Source organism: Mirounga angustirostris, unplaced genomic scaffold (genome assembly GCF_029215605.1).
Source record: "Mirounga angustirostris isolate CCGP_5_RB_7025 unplaced genomic scaffold, mMirAng1.0.hap1 SCAF_3, whole genome shotgun sequence".
In the NCBI taxonomy this organism is placed as follows: domain Eukaryota; kingdom Metazoa; phylum Chordata; class Mammalia; order Carnivora; family Phocidae; genus Mirounga; species Mirounga angustirostris.
This window is the reverse complement of record NW_026991711.1, coordinates 6,799,104-6,811,734: the sequence shown is the minus strand read 5'-3', so window position 1 is coordinate 6,811,734 and position 12,631 is coordinate 6,799,104.

Below are 12,631 nucleotides of genomic sequence, written 5' to 3'. Positions count from 1 at the left end.
ATTTTAAATATATATGAAAATTATACTGGATTTTATACACAAGATTTAATTCCTGTCTTGGTCACTTATTAGTTAAGAAATCTCAAATAAATTACTTAACCTCTCTGAATCTCACATCTCTCACTTACAAAGTATGGATAGTAATAATTATGCCATGTGTTTGTTAAGTGGCTTAAATAAGATAATATGCATGTTAATACAGTGGGTTGCTATCTAAATATCTATTGTTGCTATTATAGACAGAATGTGGAAATTGATATTGAAAGTGAGGAACATCTCTCAGCAATTGACCAGAATAATCAATGATGATTGGAGATTTTCACATAATTGATATTCAAATCATAGCATTTTCATTAAGCATTTTTATAAACTATGAATAGATTTAAATGAAATCATTATGAATACACTCATATTTTACTGTAAAATGCAATCATATGGCAGGAATCTATGAATATGAGTGCTTGAAAATAAAACCATTGGCATACACATCTTGTTAAGGCATGGTGCACACTGCACAAATAAGCAATATTTCTCTAAAGAAAATGTGAGCCTCACAACTTGGCAGGCATTGTTGAATCACAGCCTCTCCTCAATTATGAACTTATAAAGATGATTGTAAATTACATCCTACCCTCAGGAGTTAAAAAAAATTAAAAAGAGAATAGCCATCAGTTTAGACAGCAAAGTCATATTTCTATTTTTAATGTTTTGAGTTTTAATGAATATCTTTATGACTATGTAATCTTAGGAAGAGTAACTTGTTTTTTTTTTTTTTAAAGATTTTATTTATTTATTTGACAGAGAGAGACACAGTGAGAGAGGGAACACAAGCAGGGGGAGGGGGAGAGGGAGAAGGAGGCCTCCCGCAGAGCGGGGAGCCCGATGCGGGGCTCGATCCCAGGACCCTGAGATCATGACCCGAGCCGAAGGCAGACGCTTAACGACTGAGCCACCCAGGTGCCCAAGAGTAACTTGCTTTTAGGCCAGTCTGAGATATGGTGGAGGCTAGCCCCTAAGAGTGAATTACATGGTTTTATTTAAACACTATTGTCATGTAAGATAAAAATGAAAAATAAGGAAACATAGAAATATTGTTGAAGTTCCATGTGAGCATAACAAATATATCAAATGAGTCTTGAAAGATGTGGTCACATTACAAAAAGATATATCTGTATTCTATTTTTGGGAGTGAAAACACTATGTCTCCGTGACTAGAACGTCAGAGCACACAAGAAAGCACCATATTAGCCCACTTGGCAGAAGAAATTTTGAAAATCATTACGAAAAATAAGTTTAAAGTCTCTTCTGAAATTTTGAAGAGTAATTGTAAAGAAATGTAAGAAGAATTGAAATCGGGCACAAAACAATCCAGGGTACCAGCCAACAATTGCTCATTTTCTTTGGCCCCTTTCCTCCCCACCTCCAGCAATGTTTATGCTACTTGTAAAAATGTGACTTGACAATTAAGACAGGACAGAATTTTTCATCCTTGACAGTCAGATCATATTATAATTCGTCCTAAAAAAATGTTGATACTAGTTTACTGAAAGTCTGTAAGGACCAGATTGCAATTTCATATTCATCAATTAAATTCAGTAGTTTACTTTGTACAAAAATTAAATGACATAAAATTTATAGGAGATAATGAATCTGAAAAAAAATAAATTATGGAAAGTTTAAAAATAGGAACGAATTTTACCACTAATAGGGTAAAATATTTCATATTTTATATAAAAATAAAATATTGATAAAATATTTCAAAATGCTATAATTACCATTGCCATATAGTAACATATTTCAAACTGTTGTGATAAGTATTAGTACAAAATAGATGAATCATTATTACATGTAGCTTACTATGAGGTGCTATCCGAAAACTACTGACACTGAAAAGAATAAAGAATGAAAATTTCCTAGCACATCATGTTCTACAGAAGAGACACTAAATAAATCTTGGGTCTTTATTTCCTTCTCCCCTGAGAATTAGCAGAACGAGGTGAATTAGGAAAAGTTAGTCAATTCATGTTTTAAAATCCTCACTTTATCTGAAAGTTTGATTTTCCTAGGAGATTTCTCTCTCCCTCTCTCTCTCTCTCCCCCCCCCCCGTTCATATGTGTGTGTGTGTGTGTGTGGTTCTAATTACATTGAAAACCCTATTATTAATTGAAAAGACTTCTTTCTTCAGTTGGTTGAAACAAATATTTATTATATTTGTTTTATATTTGGTGAGGACCAATCATTTGTCAGTGCTTGGGTTAAGGTTTAAACGTACAGATGGACTAAATCCCTATGGGAGCATAGAGTTTCACGGTAAAAAGCTTGGCTAGAGATTATTTCAATACAATGTGACAACTGGTTAGGAGAAGGATTGTGCCAGGTGTTGTTTATTTCAGTATATGTATCTTCTTTGGCTAAACTAATTCAAACTCTTTTGTGCCACACTGTATCACAATCACTTCGTCCTTCATGAAGATCTCAGAGCTCGTTTTCTCGGTAAGATACTTCTGCTTTTTCCAGTCTTCATATGATATAACACTTAGAATACAGATGATATACAATAGAATTAATAATACCTGTAATGTAATCTACATGTATTTTTAGTCCATTTGTCGCGTGGGTTCTTACAAAGTTTTGGCACTTTAAGCAATGTATTAACTTTATGAGTTAGTTACTTAGCAAAGCGAATTATATATTTTCATCACCTCATAAATTGGTGGTGATGGGGGGTGTGTGTGTATGTATACACATGTCCCTTTTAAGAGGTATGCAAAATGTTGAAAGAGTTGTAAATTAAGTATATTTATAATATTTTTCATTACTCTTTCCCCTGCTATTAAATCGATAATAACATGTAATATATATGTGTGTGTGTGTGTGTGTGTGTATATATACACACGCTTTGTGGTTTAATGACATTGACAGATGTAAGCATTTATTAAATTGATTTTTTTAGAAAACCGATGAGAGAAATATTAAAAATACAAATACTCCTTCACTTCAATTATTTGAAGTCCCAAAGCTTGAAAATTTTGACAGGGAAAAATGGCCTTCCCCCTGAAGTACGGACAAAGAATGATATATTTGCTCAATGTTTCCAGATTTGGTAGTAACTAAAGACACTTTACAAAGGTTTCTGAGGTCAAGTGTTAAATAAAACAAAGGTAAAGCAATAAACACAGTTGGAGTTTTGTCAAGTAGGTGGCAGATAGCTATAATTTCACTATTTAGTCCTAAAGGGAAGGCTGTAAAAACAAGAAGTATATCTCATTTTCTTGTAAAACCTAACTGGTCTATCAAGAAAGGTCAGGCAATTTTCACCTGAAAGAGTATCTGTTCAGTACAATGCAGTTAAATATATTGTATGTGTATATGAGGCTCATCTTGCCATCTGTCTTCATTCTCTTCACAAAGTTAGCTAAGTAGCCAACAGGTTGGGTTTAAGACATCTATGATACTTAGGAAAAAATGACTGTAATAATCAAAACATAGTGGCCACATATTCTGCCCCTATGCCATTGTGTGTTTGATCTATGCGTCTGTTAAATCAAAACTCCAAAGGTAGAGCAAGGGATCATGTAATTAGAACATGCATAGCGTGTTCTCATGTGCACAGTTACTCTGTACTCATTACTAAGATGTCAAAGCGACCTCCAAAAATCCCTAGAAGGCCGATGCTCCCAAATATCAGTATTGTGTAGGTTTGTCTAGTTTAGCCCTTCCTCCTGAAATGTGAAAAGTTTTCCTTGGCCTTTAAAGATAGACAAATTATGTTTTTCAAAGTTTAGAGATAAACATTTGGATTCTGCGACATTCATGGGTGCGGCCAGAGATGTCCCGACAGTGGTCAAAGCCCCATTTCAGCCATTGTTTTAAGTAAATCATATCTACTCCATGGGACTGGGGTGACACTCGCTTAAATAATATGCATAAAACATTTTGGGCGGCATGTAATAAATACTGTGTGTTATCAGTATCACAAGACATTTTGGTTAGAGTGGTCTCTCATTACTTCTTAGTTATTAGAGAACATCTATGGGGCAGGACACATTTAGGTTTGAAAGACCCTACTCTAGAATAGAGGCTGGCAAACTATGGCCCGTGATGCCACTTGTTTGTGTAAGGCCGGTGAGCCAAGAATGGTTTTCCATTTTTCCACAAATGAGAAAACAAACAAGTAAAACTGATAAATAAAAGAATGAACTTCCATGACAGGTGAACACCACATGAAATTCTAACTTTATATAATGTCTATAAATAAATATGTATCCATACATATATGATAATTAAATATAGTATCCATTAATAAAGTTTTATTGAAACGCATCCCATCCCTTGGTTTACCAACGTCCACATATTCTTTCACGCTACAACAGAGAGCTGAGTAGGAGAGAGAACCCTTATGGCCCACAAAGCTAAAATGTTGACATCTGGTCCTTTCAGAAAAAGTTTGTCCCAGAAAGATTACAAAGCTTGTGAATTGCCTGAAGAGGTTCTATAAGCTTTCTGTGAAAAGTGAGGTTTGAACTGAGTCCTTCCGAACTGGCACAAAAAGCAGAGTCTTTGGAAGTATAAACTAAATGATCTCTTCTCATTACTTACTCAGCTCTGTGAACTTGAAGAAAGTACTCATTTCCGTGTCATTCTTCTTCACTATCTCCCTTAAATGAGTATTTTGAAAATTTATGTCATTGTCAGTGTGATGTTCTCTTAGCCCAATAACTGGCATGCAGTTTGTGCTTAATGTAAGTTGGGGGTAGGTAGAGTACAACAATACTGTAACAGAGAAACATGAAAAATTACAACTGAAAGGATTAATACCTTATTTTCCAGAACCAGGAGTGTTTAGAAATGTGAGCAGTGGAATTTGGACCATCCTGAAGAAAGTTCCGTGAGGGATTCTGGTATTGTTGGAGAGTCAGCCCATGCTCAGTTGACTCTTATTAGAAGCTCTCATGGCTGGAGTTTTTTTTTTTTTTTTTTTTTCCTGATGTTTACATAAAAAAGCAAATGGCAAAATAACATTGTACTATAATTTTTGTAAGGTTTTGCAATATTAATATTTTTACAGTGTAATGTTTTATAATTTTTACTGTGCCATCCAGAGGCCATCAGATTTTTTTCAAAGAAAAAAGACGATCCAGTTGTTTACAGCAAGCCTAAGTTCAAATTCAAGGAAACAGAAATGTCATAAATGTTACTCATGAAATCTAATTAATGAGAATAATGCGTTCACTCCATCCTCTGAATCCACTGTATCTCTATTTTTTCAGTATAATCAATAAACTATTTTATATTATTCACCATGTGCCTGTAGAATAAATATACTAGAGTAAATAAATTATGAGATTAAATTTATTACATTCATTTTTAGATTAAGGATAAGATTATGGCTTTCACCATAGAATTTGGCTCTAGCAAACATATCTGTGAGAAACTCATTTCATTAAATAATGTTTGCTGAAAATTTAATCATTTCTGTTTCTAAAAGTGGCTACGAATTGGGTAAGACTATTGAATCACAGACCTGTACCTCTGAAACAAATAATACCTTATATGTTAAAAAAAAAAAAAGAAGAAGAAGAAGAAGATAGCAGGAAGGGAAGAATGAAGGGGGGGGGAAACAAACCATGAGAGACTATGGACTCTGAGAAACAAACTGAGGGTGCTAGAGGGGAAGGGCGGTGGGGGGATGGGTTAGCCTGGTGATGGGTATTAAAGAGGGCACATACTGAATGGAGCACTGGGTGTTATACGCAAACAATGAATCATGGAACACTACATCGAGAACTAATGATGTAATGTATGGTGATTAACAACATAATAAAAAAAGTGGTTTTTATGAATTCATCAAAACTAAAATTCATGGGACAAAAATGAGTTTTGTGTTTTTTTTTAAGATTTTATTTATTTATTTGACAGAGAGAGAGAGCACAAGCAGTGGGAGTGGCAGGCTCCCTGCTGAGCGGGGAGCCCGATGCGGGACTCGATCCCGGGACTCCGGGATCATGACCTGAGCCGAAGGCAGTTGCTTAACCAACTGAGCCACCCAGGCACCCAAAAATGAGTTTTAAATCAACATAATATGCTAACTAGGAAATTTTATTGTCTATTCCATATTGTGGATATTTTAACCAATTTCACCGTTTCTAAGGATAGCTACAAATGCATAGGAAGAATCCAAAGATCGATATGGAAGTACAAATAATCAAATATAACCCAACAAGCTATTTTCTTAACAGATTTATCAAAAGGTATAACAAGATTGAACTTCTGATACTGTAGAACTTCGACCTGTAAGGAATTTTTTTCAGGTATTTATGACTTTTATTTTTTTTATTTTTATTTTTTTTTAAGATTTTATTTATTTATTTGACAGAGAGAGGGAACACAGGCAGGGGGAGTGGGAGAGGGAGAAGCAGGCTTCCCGCCGAGCAGGGAGCCCGATGCGGGGCTCGATCCCAGGACCCTGGGATCACGACCTGAGCCGAAGGCAGATGCCCAACCACTGAGCCACCCAGGTGCCCCAAGTATTTATGACTTTTAAACTCTCTCTACTCCAATGCATATTGGTACATTATTTTTTTTTAATTTTTTAAAGACTTTATTTATTTGAGAGAGAGAGCCAGAGAGAGAGCACAAGCAGGGGGTGCAGCAGAGGGAGAGGGAGAAGCAGGCTCCCTGCTGAGCAGTTAGCCTGACGTGGGACTAGATCCCAGGACCCTGGGATCCTGACCTGAGCCGAAGGCAGACGTTTAACGGACTGAGCCATCCAGACGCCCCTATACTGGTCCTTCATTTACTCATTCGTAACCATGAAATTGAAATTGACAGTATTATCCTTGATTTTAGAGCCTAATGATTTATGTTTTACCTCTTAGCAAGAAGCTTGGTTTGAATCCCATGCAGTTGGTAAAGTTATATTCTGGGATTATCTAAGGAAAATATCATCCTGGAGTTTCGTGAATTTAATCTGGAACCACCTGCTGAGTTCCTAGTGGAGTATTCGGTCATTCAGAATCCATTTCTCCTATTTTTAAGAAGATCAGGGAAAGAAGAAGAAACTTCATCATAAAGTCTCTTTCTGACTCTTCTCCCACAGCAAATAGATCTAAAATGAGTCTTGGGGGTGAATATCTGAAAGAAATGTTAGAATTTAAGGCACCATGTTAAAACCATAAGTCTAGCAGAATTTCCTTTCCAAGTTTATCCTAAAGGCTCTGAGGTTAAGAAAAAATAATCAAATAAATAAAGGTATACATCATATTTTTTAAGGAAAATTATATCCTCAGTGGATACATTTTGACAAATTTGTTAAACTAAGTGTATTTATCCAAGAACCAGGGAATCTTGCTTTTCCCCTAACTTAAGCTCATTACACTAATTTCAGATGTGTTTTATTCCCAAAGGAATTCTCAAGATATATAGAACTGAGCTACTATAAAAGAGCAGGATAGGATGAAAATCAATGTCTTTATAAGGCAGAAAGATGGCGCAATCGTTGGCAAGGATCTAACATGTGCTTTTTATATTATGGTTTCCCTCATTCCTCATGTGTCACTCCAAAAATTTTATGAGAATATTACTTATGCTATCAAAACATATCCTCAGTCAAGATATAAATTTTCACAGGATGGCCATATATTTAGAAGTTCTCCTTATTGATCCATGAGCATGTCTCCATATGCTTAGCATATCTACTTCTTTACCAGGGAGAATAACGTTATCAACTGCGGGAAACTTCTTGTTCCCTATTCAGTGTGTATTTGGTCTGCCTCTTTCTCCCACTGTGCATACAGATTATTCTGCTCTAATGCTTGCTTATGCTGTCAGAGAGTTGAAATAAGACACGACACATGAGAGCGAAGAGAAGACATACCCGGAAGGAGAGCATCCAAGACAACTCAGAAAATAAACTCAAACCAAACCCTGCTATGGTCTTGGAATCACATGCTGTGAATGTCTGGTGAAACTATTGTGTGCTTGCTTTGTCTACATCAATTTACCGCAAATACAAAATTTACTGGCAACTGAGAAGCAATATGATTTTGAGCCCCACTTTACCTATTTCAATTTGGTTTTATTCTGTTTCAAGATTTTTGAAAAATTACTCAGTTTCACAAATCTGTTCTAGTTTTCCAAGCCATCTTCAGATTTGGGGATTACAGTGAAAAACTAAGTAAGAAAAGAATGCAAAAAGATTAAAAAAAAAAAACAATCATGCATTAACTGGATTGATTACAAAATGTGTTCACTACGCAGTTAGTTGTAGATTAAGTACAGTTGTACAAATAAAAATTAATAAACAGGTTTTTTTTTATTTTATTTCAGAGGCCTCAGAATTCACTTAAGAGTCAAAAGGAACACAAAGTCAAGCTACAGTAAATAGCATAGGATTCATCTTTCACATAGGATTCATAGCATCACCTCCCTCTCCTTAGTAAATAGCTGGGTCATAGACAATATACATAAATCAGGAAGTAGTAGGAACTGGTAAATCACTGATTTCCTAGGCTAAGTGCAGTCACATTTAGTAGCTCTTCATGCCCAAATATGGTGTTCTTGATCCATCTTTGGTACCTGGCATTAAAGCATATTATTTCATTTATAAAATCTCACTTGGATTCTTTTCCAGACAGGCATATTTATTTTCAATTTGGCAAAGCTGGCGTGAGAATTGCAACCTACTTTGTGAAAAAGGAAACACTTGACCAGCCCACATTGAATTGATTATAATAACTTACTTGTCTTTAGCATCAAGATGTTCAATACAGGTTATTAAGAACATAGATCATATTTTAAAAACTCATCCCAAGGTGCTAGACAAGAAATCTGTGTACTCAAAAATAAGTTAAGCACGAAGTAGGACAACATCCTTGTCTTTAACATTCATACCTATTCTGGGACGCCGAAATTTTGAAGCAGTTACAAGGGAACACTTAGATGAACATAACGTTTTCAATTGCCATCTAACATAATGCTGAAATTCTACAATTAAGTGCCTGTTATCTAAGGACTTCCAAAAGTATTAGTGATTATTAACATACACACTAAACATTTTTAATCTTCCTCATTACGTGAGCAGCCCTCCCTTTCCTATGTGAATTCACAAATTGGATTGTGAAACTCCTATATAACTCCCATATAACCCTTCTCTTCTATGCCCACTCTAAATGAGGGCCTTCTCCTTTCTGAAGATCCACCTGGGTCCCTACACCAAAGGTCTCAGACTCAAACACCCTCCTGTCCCCTGCAGAGGCTGAGAAGCAGCCCCTGCCTCACTTGGAACAACCTGTAGCTCCCAGGCCCTGGTGAAGGTATGGCAGATACCCAGTTCTACTAACCGTTACCATGTGGAACTGCAGATCTGTTCTACCAGAGTCTTTGCAAACTTGTTTGTTGTGAATCTCCAGGTACTTTTAAGTAAGCCTTGGCATTTGATTCTTTATTTTTCCCCCGAATATTTATGGGCTGGTCATAACTGGAAATGATGGCTACCAGTTTCATCTTGCTCAAACTGCTTGAGATGAGCATTCCCCTTTCCTCTGGGTCTGCGAGGGAAGGGTCCCTGATTGATGCTTCCTCTTTATCTTTGAGCTCAAACCCAGCCCTGCTGGCCTGGTGTGCACGGATTTCCATAAGCAACCCCAATACTCTCTGATACAAAGCCATCCTTCATTTCCAGCAGTTGAGCCAAACTTCTCAATGCCAGATGACTACCTCATGCCTTTTTCACTTCTGGTTTCCTTATTCTTTCCATTTTCCCCATAATAACCCTCTGCCCTCTGACCTCTCCATTGAGCTCATTCTTACTCTTAATTTTTTAATATCAGCCAAAAGCTTGTCTAATCCAGGACTTCTCTGACCACATCTGATTCTCTCTTTCTCTCTTCTTCCTTGGAATCCCTTTGGCTTTATTCTCTGTACCCTGTTCACTTGACATTGAGTAGAATGATAGAAGTAGTAAATTCAGTCAGAACTTGGACACAGTGTAGTCCAGCCCTTTCACTGCAGAGTGGTCCAGACCCAAGAACTGACTTACCTAATATAAGTTAAAGCTAGAGAAAAACTCAAATCCTGCTTATAATTGCTTCTTCCATTCATCTTGTCCTGTCAACAATATTCAAAACTCCAAAAAGACAGAAACCATACTTTAGACATCTTTTATATATCCACTTTATGACAATACCAAATGCAAATAGCTATAAAATTTCTTTTAAACTTTAAAAAGCTGAAGAATTCTTACGACTTTGCCCAGAATTGAAGCGCTGACTTTGATCAGAGACAAAGAATGAACCTGTGTTCTATAGAGGGGTCAAGTATCCGCGATCTGCGAGGCTATAGACTGAGCCGCCATCCCCCACTTCATGTGGTCTGGGACACCTTTGCGTAGCTTCCGCCCTGTGCACAGCTGAACCCAGGCGCCACCTATCTCTAGATGAATCCCATAAATATGGATTCCACACCTGGGGGGACCACCGATGCTGATGACCAAGTCACCCTAGGCTGCTGGGATGACTTCACTGGAGTGGCTGAACTTGGGTTGATCTACCTCCTACCCCTTTACATAGCTATAGTGGCATTTCATCTGGAAAACTAACCCTTTTCATGGTGAAATGTGGATTTGTTAATGCAGATCATACTGTTCACGGAGTGTTCTAATATAACTTTTGTGATAACTGCAATATGTATAAAATTGTGACAAACATAATTAGCATGCTTATGCACATCAAATGAGACCACAATGATACGATATATTGAACTTGTCAATTTGGTGAACCACCAGTTCCTGACCCTTCCAAACACTGTTTCTCAGTATAATTTTGATCAGTGAATTCATGAAGCCTGTTTTAAATTTTCTCTCCTTAAGTATTACATTAAATACCAGAGTACCTTTCAGGGTTATATGAACCATGTTTGTTCTTTCTTCATGCTTTTTGGAGAATGATAGAATATGGAGAAAAGGAATATGAACTTTAGAACTAGTCAGGCCTGAGTCTGAATCTCAAATCCACAATTTACCTGTCCCTACAAATTACAATTTCCCAAGTAGGTTACAATACATTACGTCCTCGTTATATGTACACACACAGAGTACCCAACACTGGTACTAAATGAAGATTAAAAACATGCTTGCTGCTTGGTTTCCTCTCGGGGTTCACAAAATATATGATGGCTCCACGACCACTGTATATAATGGGGAAATAGGCTCTCTCTATCAAAAACAAAACAGGGAGAATTTTAGCCAGAGAGACTTAGATTAGATAACAAAAAGGACTTGCTGGATGCTTACCCTAATCAACGGAAAGATCACTTAAGTGGTGGCTTTCATGCCCTTGGTGGGAATTAGTGAGAAACACACAATTAACTTAAGAGGCTCCTTTTTCTGGGCTTAGTCTCACAAATTTGCGTGCCTTAGTATCTCTACTTCTCCAAACGGAACCAGTCACATTTTAAAGAAGACCTGCCATTAAATGACTGGCACAAAATAGATGTTTTAAAAGCACAGGACGCAACAGCAAACAAAACAAAATATAAAAGCAAAGTCTTACGATCTCGAAGGGGGCCCTGAGACTCACACACCTTCTACTTCTTCTTCCATTTTCACATCGGGATTTCAAGTATGAGCGCCACGCTCGACTTGTAAGGACACCAGGGAGAATGAAGACTTGTCCCGGGGCCTCCGCTCCTTTGGTTAATCTGGTAAGTACCACCTGTGGCAGCTAATATGCCCTTCTGTTCTTATCTTCCGAAACTTGGATGTCTCTGAAAACCAGCATACAGCAGAAAAACAACCTGGATTCTGGCCACAGCTCAAGAGCTAAGCCAGACTTTGGTTCCTGCTGTAGAATTTCCTGATCTGGGAGTAAAAATTCCATCCTTAAGCCATGCTGTCATTTAGATGAGTTCCATTGTAATGTCATATCTACAAACCAACATTTTCTGAAAAGGTCCTTGTTCCATTTGGTACTTTCCTGAGGAAGTTTTATCAGTGTTCTGATGTACAGTAACCTGATAAGCCTTTACTTAGCACCCATATATCACTCTTTAACCTTTAAGGAAGACTGCAGGCAGCCATGCCTTCCCCATTTGGCTAATGATAAAGCATTCACCACTATTTGAAGCAGATTAACCGGGAACCTTTTTGGCAGAAACTTAGGTTTCAAGCTTTAGTAAAACCTAACAACAATGTCAGACTCTGCAGAACTACCTGTTTATATGTGCGAAGATGTGAAATCTTGCAAACTTAGGTATACATAGAAGTTTATATCTCACAGATACAAAATCAGGATCTGAGACAATTTTGTTAGGCTAAATGAATGTGTCTTTATAAGAAAGACTTACACCTGAATGCATAACTGAAATCTCCAAGAAAAGTCACGCTTTAGAAATAAATATATCTTTGTATCTTTGGGGCACCTGGATGACTCAGTTGGTTAAGCATCTGCCTTCGGCTCAGGTCATGATCTCGGGGGTCCTGGGATCAAGCCCTGCATTGGATTCCATGCTCAGTGGGGAGACTGTTTCTCCCTCTCTGCGCCCCCTCCCCACGCTGATGCTCTCTGTCTCTCAAATAAATAAAATCTTTAAAAAAATTAAAAATAAATAAATATATCATTTATAATGACTTTT